General features: G+C 40.6%; 1 protein-coding gene across 3 annotated transcripts in view; it reads left to right on the top strand.

Moving 5' to 3' along the window:
- Window positions 1-19,288, top strand: part of SH3RF3 (SH3 domain containing ring finger 3) — a 570,619-nt gene that overhangs the window by 290,295 nt on the left and 261,036 nt on the right. The window lies entirely within an intron of this gene.

Genomic DNA, 19,288 nt, shown 5'->3' with positions numbered 1-19,288 from the left:
GAATGCCAAGATTCCTCTGGACTTCATTAAAACCTACCCTAATAATTCTCGATGGACAAACCCTAGGTTGGGTTTTTTTTTGGGGGGGAGGGGGGCAATGAGGGTTAAGTGACTTGCCCAGGGTCACACAGCTAGTAAATATCAACTGTCTAATGCCAGATTTGAACTCAGGTCCTCCTGAATCCAGGGCCAGTGCTTTATCCACTATACCACCTAGCTGCCCCTAACCCTGGGTTCTTAATAAAGGACTGGAATTTTAAAATACCTCAGAAGATCCCAAGTTGTAGCAATTGATGCATTTTTAAATCTATGAGGCAAAGAGAATAGAGATAAGAGGATGAGAAATTTTATTTCAAAGTAAAATTGTAATACCTGCTTATAAGTATTTGTACTTAAAGTATGTTTATACAGATAGGAGAAATGATAGTAAATTATAATAAAAGTATTGTTAAAAGTTTAATTCAATTGACACACTAGGTTCTTCTAGTGTTAAAGGTCAGGATGGTAGTGAACAAGCTGTGGAAGTCCTCCTAGTGTGGCAGGATATAAAAGTATAGGTAGTGACCCATGAAGTGTGATCAGCAGTCTGAGAACTGGCCTAGTTGAAATCAGCCAAGTTCATCATTGGATTGGCCTCTGGGTATTGGATTTCTTTTCTTTCATAACAATTGAAGTCCATTGAAACTTACTACCTATGTAACCTTGGGCAAGTCACAACTTACCTGTGCCTCAGTTTACTCATCTGTAGAATAAAGGCATTGGACTAGATCAGGTCCTTTCCTGCTCTCTCTCTCTTTGATACTGTGTTCCTACTAAGTTACAGAGGCCATAAATTAGAAATTAGAAATTGAATCTAACCCTCTAATTTTAAGGATGAGGTAACTAAGGTCAATGAGATTGAATGAGTTGTCCAGGGTCACAGAATTAGTAATTATTTGAAGCAGAATTCAAGCCCTGCTCTTTCCCATTCCAAGTCCAGTGCACCATCCATTATAGCATGTGGAAGGAGTAACCACATAAATGAAAGCTCCGCATTGCTCCTCCTGCCTTCCTATATTCATTCTATTAGTTCAGTTCAGTCATTTTTTCTGTCCTGTCTGACTCTTCATGACCCCATTTGGAGATTTCTTGGCAAAGATACTGGAGTTGTTTGCCATTTCCTTCTCCAGTTCATTTTACAGATGAGGAAACTGAGGCAAACAGGGTAAAGTGATTTGCCCAGAGTCACACAGCTAATAAGTATCTAAGGCCAAATTTGAACTTAGGAACATGAGTCTTCCTGACTTTAGGCCTGGCACTCTATCCACCTAGCTGCCCTTATTCATTCTATTAGCTGCAGGACAAAGTTTACCTTCTTATCTGGCACCCATTTATCATTTGTCAGAGACTCTAAAAATAAAAATAGATCTTTTGCATTTTCAGTCTATTTGTCTCAACCTTAACTAAATGTTCCTTTAAATGCTGTTTATAAAAGCAGCTATGGTGCCCTGAAACTAGAATGGAACCTGCATTCTTTTCTCTGTTCTGCCATTACTAAGCTGTGTGACCTCAGGCAAATCACTGAACCTTTCTGGGCCTCAGTTTCCTTATCTGCAAAATGGAGAGGGGCAGCTAGGTGGTGCAGTGGATGAAGCACCGGCCCTGGATTCAGGAGGACCTGAGTTCAAATCTAGCCTCAGACACTTGACACGTACTAGCTGTGTGACCCTGGGCAAGTCACTTAACCCCCATTGACCCACCAAAAAAAAGAAATGGATAAAAGACCATCCTTCCTGCTTCACAGGATTGTTGTAAAAACTGATTGGGAACACATGTGAAGGACTTTGGGACAATGAATTGTATTTTTCTTAAAGGAAAGCAGTAAAATGCTAGCCTTATTCCTTGGCTATGTGATCATCTGTTTCTCCTATGTCAATTATCTCACTCCCCTTGCTTTGCTGCATAAAAAAATAGGATAACTTTAACTGAAGTGAGGGAAACATAAAATAATTCCTAATGGCAATTGCTCACTTTAAATTCTCCCTGTTGGAAGAGAGAGATTGGAATTGAAGCCTGTGATTTATTCCTTTGACCCCTTCAGTATTGTGAGTGTGCTGGAGGGGTGGGTCACTCAGCAACACAGCTGACCTGCTGAACACTTATCAAATGTGGATCTGATTAATGTCTCTTCTGGCTGGAGGCAGAGCAAGATATCTATGAAAGGAAACACCAACTAGTACTGTGGTGGTTAATTGTTGCTGTCATTGAGTGTTTCTGAGTAAATTGTAAAAAATAAATTCCACATGATAGAGCACTATGAAATGGTAGCAGAGCTGGGCATTAAAGGTATTGGCTTCTCCAGATAGAAAGTGTGGAGCCATCTTGGATCAGGAGACCCTTCCAGGTTCCATTTCCTGCTTTTTCTAGAACCCACATTCCATTCTGGAATCAGTTGAAAAGCTTCCCAATTCAGTCATTTCAGGACTCTGGGATAATGTCTAAAAGAGGAAAGTGAAATGAATAATTAAACAATTCTTGTCTAGTTTTGATTCATGTCACCTGCTAAATAGGTGGCCTGTAAGTGTTCAGGTATCCCCCACCCCTCAAAATAGAAGCCTATGTCCTCATTCTCTTTGGAATTATGTCAATGATTTTAGTACTTAACCTTTGCTGATACAGAGTTGGCTGGCAAACTTTGAGTAGCCATAGGTATAAGAGATTATAGCTCCACTACACTTGTTTGACATTTCCTATGGTAAATGATATGCTCTGTGATTCCTTTTGGCCTTTGCTTTGGAATGTGTGTAATGACCAAAGTCATGTTAAGGAAGAAGAAATCTGTCTTCTATCAGTAATTTGTAATGAAGTGGTTTTGAAACGGCCACTGGAAGTTGGTGAAAGAGTAATTAAAGTATGCTACTGTCTTGTCCAACAAAAAGTTTTTCTGTCTGTCGTTCAGTCGTATCTGACTCTTTATGGTCATGGACCACAGCATTCCAATACGGTCTATGCATTTTTCTTTGACAAAGGTACTGGAGTGGTTTGCAATTTCCTTCTCCCATGGATTAAGGCAAGCAAAGGTTAAATGACTTGCCCAGGCTCACACAGCTATAGTGAGTATCTGAAGCCAGATTTGAATTCAGGTCCTTTTTTTACTCTGGGCCCTGTCTTCTATCAACTGAACCACTTAGCTAGCTGCTTTTTAGGTAGAGGTTAAGTGACTTGCCCAGGTTGGCACTTACTAATTTTTATTATCTGCTTAGTAACTGAATTCATATGGGTGTTTTGCTACCAATCAGATTGGATCGTTGAATGAACAAATATTCCACCCATGTTTGGAGAAAGCTAATTATTTACCATAGTATAAAATGAACCAAAAAGAATAAAGCCTTCAGTTAGATAAGGCTGGCTCCATAGGATTATCCCAGTTTTGCTGTGGAGTTGGGAGTTTGCCAGAAGTCATGGAATCACAGAATGTTAGCACTAAAAGGGACCTTAGAGCTCATCTCGTCTAATCTCCTTATTTTTTAGATGATCCTGAGGTTCAGGACCATTCTATTATCAGCCTAAAATCACAGAATCTTTGTCAAATCCAAGATTTGGACACTTGTCTCCTGACTTGTAATCCAGAGCTTTTATTGCTAGAACATACTGGTCTTTAACACATACACCCTGTACTCTCATAATTTCTCCCTCTCCTATTCTTGTGTAAAAGTGAGAGGCTGGGAAATTACCCAAGTATCAAGTTCTGGTCCACTGCCATTCCTGTCAACACTAATTAATCCTTGATGGTTCTGTCTCCATTTATTGTAGAATGGTTTCTCACCCAGTTACAAATCAATCACAGATTAAAATGAATTAGGCTCCAGATCCCCTAACGTGTCTCCTAGCCTTCAAAGGCTTCTTTCTGCTTAGAGCAAAAGAGGGTTTTAGACAAAGCTACAGTGACATGTGTATTTGAAAGAATCAGAGAGAAGATGTTTTTGCAAGCGATTAAAAAGTTTCATTTTTTAAAGATTTCCTTTTCTTCCAAGTTTTAGAGTTTGGAGTTAAATACTTTTGGTCCAAAGGAAGAGCCACCAGTATGCACAGTCTAGGGCAGGAGATTATAGCACGTACCTGGAAATTTTTGGCATGTGTCCATAAGAGCCTTTCCAGTAGTCGATGGTAGAACAGAATCCCATAAGGAGATATTCTGAATGGATTTTGAGGAATGAGTCCTTAAATTCAGTTTTGTGAATAGATAGGAGTCTCGGTTGGGTGCTTGGAGTAAGGGTTAGACTAGGGATGGGGAGAGAAAGCGGGGAATGGTTCATAAATGGGAATCAGTGGTGTATGTTGTTGTTCAGTCATGTCTGATTCTTCATGACCCCTTTTGGGGTTTTCTTGGCAAAGATACTCGAGTAGCTTGCCATTTCCTTCTCCAGCTCATTTTACAGATAAGGAAACTGAGGTAAGTAGAGTTAAATGACTTGCCCATGGTTACACAGCTAGGAAGTATCTGAGGCCAGATTTTAACTCAGGAAAATGAGTCTTCCTGACTCCAGTCCCAGCTCTCTATCTACTACTGCACCACCTAGCTGCCCTGTGGTGTACATATAGTAAAATAGAAAAGTAAATAGTTATTGGAATCCGGACTACAAAAGCTTGGAGGGTGGTAAGGCAGAGGCTAGCAAATGAAGGGGCATCTGGCTGTCAAGTATTGCTTTTTTGCAGGTGACTCAGTTCTGAGGAGCTACTTTTATGGGAGGAGAAGGGAATTCCTCCCAACTTAAAAGGAGTCATGTAGTTCAAATGAGACGGTGATTTTTGTCATCTTTGGTTCCCCCAAACCTCCAAACCAAACATGGGAAACAGTGCTATGTCTTCTTCAGGGGCAGATGAACAATTATGCTCAGGTTCGTTGTCTGATTTATCCCTGTTGGGCTGGAGACATCAGCTAGTAGATGACATGTAGATGCCATAGGTACCAAGTCCCTCTGACAGCCTCCGGCAGCTCCCCCCCCCCAAAGCTAACTGTTATCTCTGTTATCTCTCTTCTCAGAGCCAAAGGTGTTCTGGGAGATGGAAGGGGAGAATCAACCAGAGATTTTGTGAAAGAATCAAATGACATTTGTGTGTTCTTATACACATATACCCATGCATTTAAATATACATATATGCATACTTATATGTGTAAGTTAGGGCAGGTAGATGGTACGGTGAATAGAGCTGAGGGCCTGGAGTCAGGAAGACCTGAGTTCAAATGTGGCCTCAGACACTTGTTAGCTGTGTGACCCTGGGCAAGTCATTTAACCCTGTCTGCCTCAGTTTCCTCATCTGTAAAGTGAGCTGGAGAAGGAAATGGCAAACCACTCCAGTTTCTTTGCCAAGAAAACTTGAATTGGAGTCACAAAGAGTCAGTCATGACTGAAAATGACAAACAGAAAGAAAACAACAAAACAAGCAGCATGTTTAATATATGTGTTATTTATAATTAGAAATTACAATCATATGATGTATTATATGTGATACTTGTACTGAGAAAACCATCTATGTAGATTGCTAACTTATCACAGTATAATTGGTTTTCTTTGTATTTTATACATTTTAAAACATTATTTTGAGAAGGCATACATAGGCTTTGCCTGACTGTTCATGGGGTCTGTGGCATAAAAAAAGGAGACAGACAGACCAACTATATTTAGGGCATTGATGGGCAACACTGCTTTTGTGATAAGGCAGGGTATTTTCTAGTTACCTCAGGGGATGTCCCAAGCCTCTGAGCAAAATGAATGTAACTCACTTGACATAGCATATACCATCTGGCCATCTTAGGGGGTAGGGTGTAGAGACATGATGGAATGTCAAGGTTCTCCCAAAGGAAGAAAGGAATGGCCCAAAGAAAGGCTCCATCTGGTACTCTAAGATGGCTCAGAGGCAGATGGTGAGAGAGAAGAGAAAGCGTCCTTGGCCATTTTCTTATAGCATGGTGGTGTTCTTCTCAAAACCCAGGTGTGGGGAACAAGAATAATCAGGTAACAGGAGACCCTCTGGATCTTGTGATGATGTCTTACAAAACCCAAGCTAAAACTACAGCACTTCTGCCAGAGGCAGACATTCCCTAGGCCAAATGAAAGGATTTTCTAATTTGGTTAATCAGATGCTTGACTGGGCCAGCATCGCCAAAGCATAGCAAAACCTGTGCATAGTGCTAAGGCAGGTCATTGTTAGCGTTTGATTCACAGAGAACCAGGGTGCCGTATTTTAATTTAAGGGAAAAGATTCAATTCCATGGTGTTCTCTCGTTCCTTTGAGGGCAGTCCTTTTTGTCCAACAGGCTGCTTCATTTGTGGTTGCTATAATTCTTCCTGGCTTCACTCTGAATTAAGGGCACATAAAGAATTTATAACAAGAGGGCTTGGTTTTTAGCTCCTTTCCCTCTATTAAGTCAAATTCTATCTAATTCATAGAAGGTATTCGTTGCATCTTTTTCACTTCTGATTTTTTTGACCGATCATTGATAACTCTACCACAAAAGGTGATAATAGGAGAGTTAGGAGGTAGAACATCAAGCTGATCAGGGTAATGGCTCCTTAATTGGTCTGGTATAAGTTCTGGTAGGTGGAAAGGTGGCATTTCATCATTAAAATTGGATTTCATAACTTTCTTTAGATTTTAATTATCTTTTCTCTTTCTCCAGTCTCAATCTATTTATTGTGCCTTTTATTTTTCAATTAATAGAAAAACTATTTTATCTCTCTCCCCTCCCCTCCCCAAATTAAAAGAAAAAGGAAAGAACAATAAAACCCCTCTAGCAAATACACAGTCAAGCCAAACAAATTCTCTCATTAGCCATTTCCAAAAATATATGTCTCAATCTCAATCATCTTGTGGAATGTTTCATCATGGAAACTCTAGAATTGTGATTGGTCGTGACATCAATGAGAGTCCTTAAGTCTTTCGGAGTTATTTATCATTACTATATTTTTAATTTATCATCATGCATTTATTAAGCACTTACTGTTTCAGGCACTGGGCAAAGCAGTGAGGATGCAAAGATAAAAGCAAAACAGCTCCCTGCCATCAAGGAGCTTAGATTCTAGTGGAAGAGACAACATATATACATATATGTGTGGGTGTATGCATATGTGTATACACACATATATATGTATGTATGTGTATATATAAATGTATATATATGTATATGGGTGTATATATATGTGTGTGTGTGTATATATATATATATATATATATATATTTATTTATTTATTATTTACAAAGTGAATGCAGGGTAGTTTGGGGAGCAGAGGCACTAACAGCAGGGTGGAGAGGATATCAGGAAAGGTTTTGTGTAGAAGTTGGCACTTGAGCTGAGCCTTGAAAGAAATCATGGATTACAAAAGGAATGAGCCACATTCCAGGCATGTGGAACAGCCATTGCAAGGATACAGAGATAGAACATTGAATAGTATGTGAAGAGAGGAACCAGTGTAGTTGGATAGTACAGTGCACAGAGGGGAATAATGTATTAAGATTGGAAAGGATGGAAAAGGATGAAATTGTTTGTTTTTTTAATTGAGATGTCACATGGTTGTTTATATTCATCCTTGGGGTAATAGGGAGCCAGTAGAGCCTATTGAGAAGAGAAGAAAATCAATTTGGTGGCTGTGTTGAATATGAATTTCTTCATGGACAGGCTCAAGGACAGGAGACCAAATAAGAGGCTAATGGAAGAAGCGAAAAGACCGGGGGCGGGGGGGGGGGGCGGCGGGGGGGGGGGGGGGCCGGGAAATAGGTGATGAAGTGGATTGGAATGATTGGAATGATACCACCTACTGGAGACTTGCTGTGGGAAAGCTCCGCCATGAGGAAAGTGCCTCAGAGGGCAAGGCCATGTGGCTTTTCCTTGGCGTCAGGAAGTGACATTTGCTCATGGGTGCTGTCTATCAAGGCTACCAGCCAATCAACTTGAGGAGCTTCCTATTTTCTGGGAGGAGACAGGAAGGAGGAAAGAGGGCCTGTGCGGAGAGCTCTCGCTTTTTTGGGTTCCTGACTTGATGGTGGTGGTGGCAGCAGAGGATTTCACAGGAAATTTGAGGAAGGATAGGAATGCCAGGCTGTTGGAATTCTGTTCTCAATCTTTTTCTTTCTATTTTTCAATAAACCCTTAAAAACCTAAACTCGTTTTATCAGTGATTTTAGTCAGTTTTCCCCAAAACTGGGGGAACAGATTAGAATCCACATTTAGAATCTTAAATTACACAGGATAAAGCACCAGCCCTGGATTCAGGAGGACCTGAGTTCAAATCTGGCTTCAGACACTTGATACTTACTAGCTGTGTGGCCCTGGGCAAGTCACTTAAGCCTCATTGCCCCCTGGGGGCGGGGCAGTAAAAAGGCCTGAAACGGTGTGGTGGCTGTTGTGATTGGAGAGAAGGGAACATAAAGGAGAGGAGGTATTGAGGTAGAAATGACAAGATTTGGCATCTGAAAAAGTGGGTTAAGTAAACAGTTGAGGGAGATACTGAGTTTGGGATTCAGACAAGGAAAGATTTTAGTGCCCTCAAAAGTAATAGAGATGTTAAAAATGAGGTAGATTTGGAGTGTGGGGAGGGAGATAGTGAACCTCAACAATATGGAAAACCAAAAGCTGAATGCCTCAGAAATGTCTTCCAGGGAAGAATTTTTATCATGTATATAGACCAGAATATGAGTAAATAAGCAGAGACATAGATGGAAATAGGTAGCGAGAGATGAGGAAAGGGGGGACAGGAAGGGGCAACAGGGAAAAGGAGAGGGGGGAGGGAAGAGAGAAGAGGAGGAGAGTGAGGGAGAGGGCAGAGGGAGAGGGAGGCAGAGGTGGAGAGGTGCCCCAGAGAGGAGCCAGAGAATGGGGCAAAGAGAGGAAGATAGGAAAAAAGAGGTGGAGAAGCACAGTGAATCACAGAGAGAAAAAAGGGAGGCTCAGAGAGGTTGGGAAATAGAGAAGCAGAGAGGCTCAGAGAAACAGACAGACCTTAGAAGAATTTGGCTCAGAAAGCTTTCATTGTTTTCTGATAGGCAATTTGGCACTTCAAATAGAATATAAACATCTAGTAGCAAACATCTAGCAGTCCTCTACACCCAGATGCTGGCTGATTTGCTGTTACAAGTCTAGCCCAACCTCATGCAAGTATACGTAGTGTGAAGGGGCCCCAAAACTTTTAAAAATGTATGTGAATGACTGGGAGAAACTCAACATAGAAACCTGGATCCCCAAAGTTCTGTTGATTTCACGAACAGGCATCATCACAAAGGCTCAGGTGAGTCCAAGATGTGAAACCACTCAGGTTGTGATTTCTTAGACTGGAATGTCAGCGCTGATAGCATCCTCAGTTCAGGTTTTCAAGGTTCTTAAGTCAGACAGAGCTTTTCATTGTTTGGCAGAGCCACAGATATCCAGTATCTCTCTATGTGCCAGGTAATGAAGGTTGGGCTTCTAGCCATGTCAGACTGAAAGAGGTTTGGAGCCAGAACTTGCCATTGCCAAACAAATGAGAACTGTTCGAGGCTGTTTGTGTCCTCCAGGTGAACACAGGTCTCGGTGTGTTCAGCACAGGAGAGGGGGAGGATTTCTGGAAGGTCTGATCGTCATAAATTATAGCCAGCCTTTGATTTTTTTTTTAAATGTGACCATCTACAGTAACCTGAATTCTGTGCTGTGCTGTGTCTTAGGGCCAAGCCAAGAGGGTATTGAGAGGTCAGACAAAGGGGAGTCGTGTGTGGATGGAGAAATTGATTTTCTACATAGTGAGGCCAATTGTCAGTGGTTCTGGGTTAATCTATAGTCTTCTGCCCACCCTTAATGCTGATAATTGAATGTCCTTCATATATTATACTCACATAATGCCTCCACATTGAGAGCATATGTGGTAAAGTGAGCAGATTACTGAATTTAGAGTCAAAAAGACCCCACTTCATTTTTTTTTTGTTTTTTGTTTTCTGGGGTGAGGCAATTGGGGTTAAGTGACTTGCCCAAGGTCACACAGCTAGTTAAGTGTCAAGTGTCTGAGGCCAGATTTGAACTCAGGTCCTCCTGAATCCAGGGCTGGTGCTCTATCCACTGCGCCACCTAGCTGCCCCTAAGACCCCACTTCAAATCCTACCTCTGATGTTTGCTCATAGAAAAATCACAAACTCTCTAAATGTAAATCGCCTCGTTTATAAAATGAAGGAGTAGGACTAGATCAGATATGTGTGTGTGCATGTATGTATTCTGTTTGATACCTCTGATCTACTACATATATATGAATATGTATATAACATCATTAATATGTATTGTATATTATATATATACATATTTAGAGAGAAACGATAATTACTAAGAAGAGCTTTTTTCCTGTTTATTAAATAATATTTAATAAACTAGAGTGAGAGCTCAGAGCTGAGTGATTAATTAATGAGAAAGATTATAATTTTAATAATTAATAAATACCCCCCTGGATAACCTTAGAATTTAAAATTATGAGAATGAATGTAGTAACAAGTCAACTAGCCAGTTAAGGGGTGACCGTTCCATGTGGGATACACATGAAGGTGGCCCATCATTCAAATTCTGCTATGTAATGTGCATGTGTTTCTTAAAAACTGGCTTCATTACCCCAGAAGAGTCTATTAAATGTCATATAAACTCCTTATAAGTGGGAAATATTTCTGTCATGTTATTTGAATCCTCAGAGCCTAGCATAGTACCTGGTACATAATGAGAACCTAATAAATATTTGTTGATTGATATAACTTGAAGCATTCTAGATTAAGAATCAGGAGCTGGCTTCAAATCCCAGTGTGACCTTGGGCAAATCCCATAACCTCTCTGGCTCTATTTCCTCAGCTGTAAAATCAAGAAGTTAAACTGGCTAATCTCCAAAGCCATTCTGCAATCTCATTTTCTTAAGCCCGAGTCCTTTGAGGAGAAAGGAAAGAGATTTGCCTTGGAAAAAGAAGTTAATTCTTTTTTATGGCATGCTAGTTTTATTATAAAATTCTATATTCAACTTGAGAAAAGATTTAAAGGACCAGGGTCCTTCTATGACACCATTCACCTGGAGAAATTGAAAGTGCTTTTTAAGCTCTCTTCATACAGTTGACTTCATCTGTCCTTGAAACACGGTGATCTCTAAGGTTAAATGCAGTTATCATTCATTGCTATCACTACATACAATATAAGATCAGAAGTGTGGGCAGTCAGTACCCTATTCTGTTATTATAACTACTAGGTAACTATGCAATAGAACTAGTAACATAAAAGAATCAATTACGACCTGATAAACATTCTGGGAGGCTAGGATATTGTATCTATACTATGACCTTGAAGCTTGAAAGATACATATGCATCCACTTGTGTATGTGGCATGAACAGGGCATTTTCATCACTGTACACACAGAGGCAGTGTGGGAGAGTCGTTAGGGAGCTGTTTTTAGAATCAGGTGCCAGGCTCACCTGTGACACATGCTGGCTGTATAACCCTGGGAAGATCATGCAACCTCTGAGCATTCTAGGGAATGTACTAGGGCTGCAAGTTGCCCAAAGGGTGAGGATCTGAATTGGTGAAAGAAGTTTCCTCATTTGGGAATTCCCTATATGAAAGAATTCCCAGGAGGAGTCCTTATCCATCTCCTGACCACTCTGTCTCTCTGAGAAAGTAGTTACATTGCTACCTTACGGGTATGGATAGCAATCCCTCACAGATACAGCTGTGACTTTTAGGGGCATCACCCCTACCCAAACAGCTCCCACTTGTTTTCTATTTAGATATACAATACCCAAGAAGCCATATTTATAAGTGTAAAAAGAAAAAAAGTTATGTGGAGTTGTTATTTGAAATGCAAATTAATCCCTCCAGGGTTGGGGGTGGGGAGGGAAGATATATAATCTGTGAAGCCATGAAGGGGCTATTTTAAAGGGACAAGCTGACCAACTAGGTAGTCCAACCAGGTGCAAATGGATGCTAGGTGGAGTAAGAGTACTAAAGTAATACAGGGCCTTTAGAAAATGAGAAAGGAACTTCTTGGATTTAGAGAGGGACCAGTCCCAAGTCACCAAAAAAGCTAACTGAAAGAAGGGCCTTGTTCTCAGGCTAAAAAGAAGCCTGGGACTCTTTGTATCCCAAGTGCTTAGCACAATACCTGGCATATAGTAAGCTCTTAATTGATGATTGTTGATTGGCTGGTTTGGAGGGAAGCTGTTCAGTACTTTTAAATATGAAGTAACAGGAATATTGGAAGGAGCTTTTATTTCATCAGCATCATGGAGAAGGACTTCTGAGAACTATAAGCAATATAAAAACAACTTTAAAATCTATTAAAAACAACAAAGAAGAAAATACATCTCTTATGTAGGAAGGTGCAGTGTTAGACACTTAGACACCTTCCAATTTGGCAGTTTCTTTCCCAAAGGTTGGAATTTGGGGATGTTTAATAAAGGAGCCCTTCTAAGGTTTAGCAAAAACTATGGAAAGTGTTGTCATAGTGGGTAGAGAGCCCCCTTTACAGATTTCATAAATAACACTCCATCACAGTGAAAAGCCAGACCCCAGAATGCCATTCCAGCAGGGTTTTCAATCCCCTGGTTCCACACTGCTTGTGGCTTAGATAGCAGCTCTTTCTATCTAGCAGATCTGGCATAGTTTGGAATACTGTGTGCTGTTTGGAATAATGAAAAAGCATTTATCATAGGGCTGCTGCCTGGCTTGGGAAACGTAGGGCATTTCACCAATCAGAGAGTAGGAAGGGAGCTGCTGTGTATTATCACCCTTCTCTCAAAGGGAGAGAACATTAAGCATAGAGTAGGATTTGTGTGATACATCTGAGTAATGAGGCATGAAATTGACATTATAAGTTTTAATTATTATTAATGCCTTGCAGTTGTTGGTGGTGTTTAATTATGCAGTGGCCATCCCAGATGTACTTTCCCCCTCTTTTTTTCCTCCTTTTTCCTCTCTCTCTTTGTTGGCTCAAATCTTGATGTAATGGATGCTTCATGGTGACACTTGAAAATAGAGAGTTCAACAGAAAAAAATCAGGATATGTGTAAAGTTTACTTTTATAATATTATTTCACTGGCATTTTTCTCCTCCAGGTTCATTGTATCACAGTCAAACTGCCCAGTATGACTTATATTTATTTTCCCACTTTGTGCCTTCCTTCCCATTGTTGCCTAGCCTGATGTTTTCATGAAAAATTGGCATTTAAGGGGTACAGAATTAATATTTCAACCTATTATTTAGAGAGAGTATTCTAGAGAACAACTCATGTTCAGCATGACATAGTTAGTTTTAGATTTCTCCTACTTGGAGGGGAGTAGTCTGGGGAGATCTGGGCCAGTGATATCATTTGTATAGAGAACTAGTAGTTGGGAAACCCTTTACCAAAATTGATCTTCATCTGGTCTGTAAATTTATAGTCATAGAAACCCTTGTTGAGTCTCTGTTGCAGCCAAGTTGTAACTTGGCCAACGTTTAGGTGGAAATGAAGGCAGAACTATTTCTAGTTTTCAATGTAGTAAACTGTAGAGATCTCTTTGTTGAACATCCAAGGTGCCCTACAAAGTAGAACCTAGAGTTTAGGGCATTTTGTAATGTCCTAGTTCATACTCAATCTGTGCTCTAACTCAGAACCACACAGTCAGTATGTGTCAAGGGTGAGTGGGACTTGGACCCAGGTCCTTGTGACTCTGAAACTGACTCTCTACTGACTAGGCTGACTCTCCTTTCTACATTCTAAGGCTTTATTCACCTGTCTTAAGGTCTAGTTGATATAGGAACAGTTAGTTAATAATTGCAAAATACTTTGACAATGACTTGGTAAAAGCATAAGTGTTACACTGCCTTTCAAGGCTTAACAGTACCAAAGTACAAAGCACCACATGTTTGGAAGAGAAACTCTTTGAGGCTATGTGTGTGGGTATATGTTGTCATTTATTTGGGATTTTTAACATATGTAACAGTTTCTTCCTTGGTATCTCTCTGGGCCCTGGGTAAAGGCTGCTCCCTGATTTAGTCTTAGATTTTTAAAAGTTTCTTTTCTCCAGAAACATCTTGAAAGTTTCTCTGTTGAGTCACTTATTCTGGATACCTTGCCTGAGATGATACATCTTCTGTAGCTTCCATTGATGTCTCATCTCTTTTCTTCTCCCTCATCTCCTCTATAAATATCCTTTATTTCCCCTTCCTTTCCTTGCTCTCCCCTTTGTTCCCCCCCCACAACTGGATCCCTCTCTAACCTCTTTCTGTCGTCTCTAGCCTCTAAGTAAATAACAGAAGATGAATACTTGGCAAACTTGTCATTGGGGCCAGTGATGGTGTTGCTGGATTTGGCTCACAAGCTGCATACCAACAGACACGACTTGCCTGTCTTTTGAAGGCTTCCAGTACTAACTTCAGCCACAAGTTCAGGCTATTGTTTGTGCAGATGCTTAATGTGTTCCTGCTGGAAATGAGCAGCTGACTATGTGTTGGTGGTCATGCAGCCCTGGCTTTTGTCTGGTCAGAGGGAGTTCTGGTCCCTTCTCACAGTGACTCTCCCTCCTAAGTCAGCCAGCACCAGCATCATCCCTAGAACAGGGCTTGCCTTACCTCTCTGGCCTGTGCTTACAGCATCCATGTAAAGCATTGCCTCCACACAGAGCATTCTCCATATTGGAATGTTTCCTTCCACATCATGCTTGTCCTCATAACATCCAAAGCAGGAAGCTGCAGGGGAATCTGGTGTTGTATTACAAGAAGGGAATGACTTCTGGCAACTGCCTATTGAATAGGGAGATCAGGGGTCGGAAAGAAGATGATTATTTCAATTTCCCCTCAGGTTCCTGCCAGTGGCAGTGATGGAAATTTGTGTGACTTTCAGTGTGAATAAAGGTGTTGGTAACCATTTCCACTGTTCAGTGTAGAAAACCATGGAGGGGGCAGCTAGATGGCGCAGTGGATAGAGCACCAACCCTGGAGTCAGGAGGACCTGAGTTCAAATCCGGCCTCAGACACTTAACACTTATTAGCTGTGTGACCCTGGGCAAGTCACTTAACCCCAATTGCCTCACTAAAAAAAAAAAAAAAGAAAAGAAAACCATGGAGGTCTCTTTTCTGAGCAGCCCAGGGGCCCTACAAAGTAGAAGCCAAAGCTCAGGGCATTTTGTAATGTCCAGATGGTCAAGTTGTTCATATTCAACGTCTACCATAATCCAGTCACCACCAGCTGTCTCACATCATGTAATCCATTCATTCTGCTTAGACTTACCAAATACTCTCTGTGGAAGGCACTATGCTATTGTAGTGTGAGATACAAAGATGTCTAAGACTGTCTTTACCCTTGAAGAATCTGCAATTTAGCAGATGAGATAAAATGACTAGGCTATAAAATAATGGGGAGGTGGGGGGGCAGGGAAAAGAATATGCATTTAATGAGTACCTACTATGTGTCAGTCATTGTATTAAGCACATTCCAAATATGATCTCATTTGAGCCTCATGACAATCCTGTGAAACTCTGAGGAAACTGAGGCAGACAGAGGCTAAGTGACTTATCCAGAATCACAAAGCTAATTATTATCTGAGGCTAAATTTGAACTTAGATCTGCCTGACTTCATAGTCTATTAGCTGTGCCATCTGGATGTCTCAGATAATATAGAGAGGGGACAACTAGGTGGTACAGTGGATAAAGCACTGGCCCTGGATTCAGGAGGGTCTGAGTTCAAATCCAGTCCCAGACACTTGACACTAGCTGTATGACCTTGGGCAAGTCGCTTAACCCTCATTGCCCTGCCCCCCCAAAATAATATAGAGAAGTATAACCCAAGGTTGTGAAAATTCCTAGGAGAGTGGAGTGGGATCAGGTAAGGCCTTCTGGAGGAAAAGCCATACAAATGAGAGACTCGTATCTGCAAGAAACCTCCACTGTTAAGGAGTCAGTCAAAAACGTTTTATTAAATACCTACTATGTGCCCCACACTGGCTAAGCACTGGAGATACCCCCTTAACCTCCCTCCCTTACAAAAACATCCCCTGCTATCAAGGAGCTCACAGTCTACTTAGGGAGATAACATACAAACAACTAGACTCAAGAAAGATATAAATAGGATGAATTGGGAATAACCTCGGAGGAAAGGCATTAGGATTAAGGAAAAGTGGGAAAGGTACAAAAAGGTGAGATTTTAATCGAAGCTTGAAGGAAGCCAGGAAGGATGCAGTGAGTCTGGATAGAGTTCTAGGCATGAGAGACCCTCATTAATCATGGGAGGAACAGAATAAAGAAAAATATTCACATTTTGATACCACTTCATAGATACCAAAAATATTACATTGTTATTATATATAATCACATATTATATATATATGTCATTGTATATAGGTATATATTACATATTTACAAGGATGGCCATATAGAAATGTAAAAAAAACATATAAAGGAAAATGTAACACAAGTAGGCAAAAAAGGATTTAGTGAAACTTAAAACTGTATTGTTGAGACAATGTTGCTACAAATTTATACATATATGTGGTGCAGATGCCATACCTGCTTTTGAGCATGTGTCCTGGTCATTTGGAAGACAAAGATGTTTGTATATAACAGAAGCAATTAGATTTTACCCACATTCAAGGGAAGCCTTAAAGAACCACTCTTTGGAATTGTTCTTGTAGTCTCATGTCTCTTGAAGTGCCTCAGGAATTGTTGAATTAATCAATCAACAAGCATTCATTCATTGATTAATGGATATATGGGGTGTTCAGGGAGGATTGGCACTTCCCGTATGAACCCTCTTCAGGGCTGCTCATCCACTTTTGGTATCCAGCTTCCACCCAAGTTTCACCTGTGGCTCTAAGAAGCTGGAACAGTGGCCACACTCCAGTAAAACTGTCTCAGCAGACAGACTAAACCAGTTTGAGGATAACCAACAGGCCTCAAACCCACTGGTGAGTTAGGGGGATTCTACCCCAAACATGTGAAGACTTCCCCTGGCAGAATTGACAAATGAGAAAAATTTGCTCCAATGGCCATGAAGGTGGCTAAAGTAGGCACTGTGGGGAGAGCTTAGTGCTTGGTCAGGCATCAAAGACACCAAAGTCATCCAGTGAATCCCAGGCCATTACCAGTCATTTGGATCTTTGTCCTGCCATTGGATTTTAATTATTCTGGAACAGAGAGTAGGGGCTGTCAATTTGAGCAACTCTGCCTCACTTAAATCCAGTTCATGCACAAGTCAAGCACTCACCCCGAATGTCATCGGTCCTCTTCAAAAACAAAAGAACAACTGTGTACTCGGCACTAGAGACATAGACAGAGTTAAGACAGTCTGCCCTCAGGGAGTTTTCATTCTAAAGGGAAGAAGGGGAGTGGGACAAAAATGTACATATATAAGTGTATAAATAATATGTACAAAATGAAGGGAAGAAGGAGAGCGAGACATGTACATATTTAAGTATATAAATAATACATACAAAATGAATCCAAGATAGAAAATTTCCTTAATCACTCCCTGTGATCTGTAGTTAAATCACCTTTACCATATGATGTTAACTTTCTCTTCTTAGATGGCATGTGATTTTATAGAAGTAAGAAGCCTGGCTTCTGCTAGCTATAAAGATTTTTTTTTCTTTTTTCCTTTCCTTTCCTTTTGCACAGCTCCAGCTTATTAATAAGAGAGGTTGAATGGCTCTTATTGGTGACAGTGGAATCTCTTTGATGCTCTGAAGCTAATAACTTCATATCCTTTCCAGACATGTCTTAGTTATCTGAATGGATAAAATATCCCTCACTCTAGCTCTCGAGAACTTTGGCCTATTTTTTTTTTTAATGTGCAGTACTTACAATACAAAGCTTTCCAGGGTGAGGATTATTGGAAACAAACTGTTTCTTATTGTATTTTTCCCTTTTGCGTCCTGTAATGAAAAATCCTCCGGTGTTACTATTTAATTGCTTAGTGGTGGCTGTTTGTCAATTTGCCAGCAGGTTCCATCTTAACTGCTGTCGTTTGACTCCACTGCAGCATAAATGTCGAGTAATTGAATTGCCAACATATCATTAAGCCCTCTACAAAGAGTTTTTCAGTGTGTAAGTGCTTCAGGCTTTTGTGTCAGTATTGATTGATTCAGATACTAAAGAAATCTTTGGCAAAAGCGGACCCAGTGAGAAAATGTGGCTTCAGCTGGGACAAATTGTTGGGCATTGACCCTGTGGAAGCAAGTTAGTCTGCTTTTGTTTAGTTTTCCTTAGAGGAATGGACTTGACCTTTGGAAAGTGTTTAGGTGAGTGGATGTTAATTTTAGCAGTAGAAAGAGAAAGTAACATGACTTAATCTGCTTCCAGGAAAAAAAATAACTTTAGAGAGACTTTGATTAGGAAATGAATATGAGATTTGGGAATAGAAAGAAGAGAGAGTTACACATCACAGAGCCAAGAGAATGGCAAAAGGTTGGGGCAGTACAGTGGAAAGAACTTTGTATTTGGAGTTAGAGGACCTGCATTGATTTTTCACTTCTTTTACTTACCAGCTTTGTGACCCTGAATTTCATTTCTTCATAAAATGAAAAGGTTGAATTGAATGGCCTCTAGGCATCTTTCAGCTCTAAAAAAATGATCCTCAACAAATCTTCTCTCTGTTTTGTAAAGTTTTTAGCTGAGGGCAGCTAGGTGGTACAGTGGAAAGAGCTCTGGGCAATCAGTAGGAGCTGATGAGATCTCCAAAAAAACTGCTTGTTTCCTACCCCTTTCTTTCAGTTCTAAATCTGTTTCCTCTGATCTTGTAGTCCAACCCTCTCATTTTAAAGATAAGGAAACTGAGCCCTCAGGACACAAGGTTACAGAGATAATGAGCAGCAAAGGAAGAATTTGAAGCATAATCCTTGGACTCTAAATCCCATGCTGAGTTTGTTATGCCATGCTGCTTTTCATTTGAACATTAGATGGCACAGTAGATAAATCACTGGCCGTGAAGCTGGGAGGACCTGAGTTCAGATCTCACCTAAGACACTTACTAACTCTGTGACTCTGAGCAAGTCACTTAATCCCAATTGCCTTAAGCATCCGGGGCCATCTCCAGTTGTCTCAATATAAATCTTGCCACTGGACCCAGATTGCTCTGGGGAAAGTGAGGTTGGTGACTTTGCACAGCCCTCCCTAACTTAAAGCCAGTTCACTGCAAGTCATGACATCACCCTGGTGTCAAGGTCCTCTTCAAGAATGAAGGACAAACAACAATACCACTTTCAGAATATTATGTCCTATTGCAGCTGACCTTTCACACTCTGTGCTTTGATGACGAATCACCACAAGGGGTGCTAATAATTCACTCTTTGCT

This window comes from Dromiciops gliroides, chromosome 3, assembly GCF_019393635.1.
Source record: "Dromiciops gliroides isolate mDroGli1 chromosome 3, mDroGli1.pri, whole genome shotgun sequence".
In the NCBI taxonomy this organism is placed as follows: domain Eukaryota; kingdom Metazoa; phylum Chordata; class Mammalia; order Microbiotheria; family Microbiotheriidae; genus Dromiciops; species Dromiciops gliroides.
The sequence above is the reverse complement of the archived record's forward strand: the minus strand, read 5'-3'. Positions and strand labels throughout refer to the sequence as shown.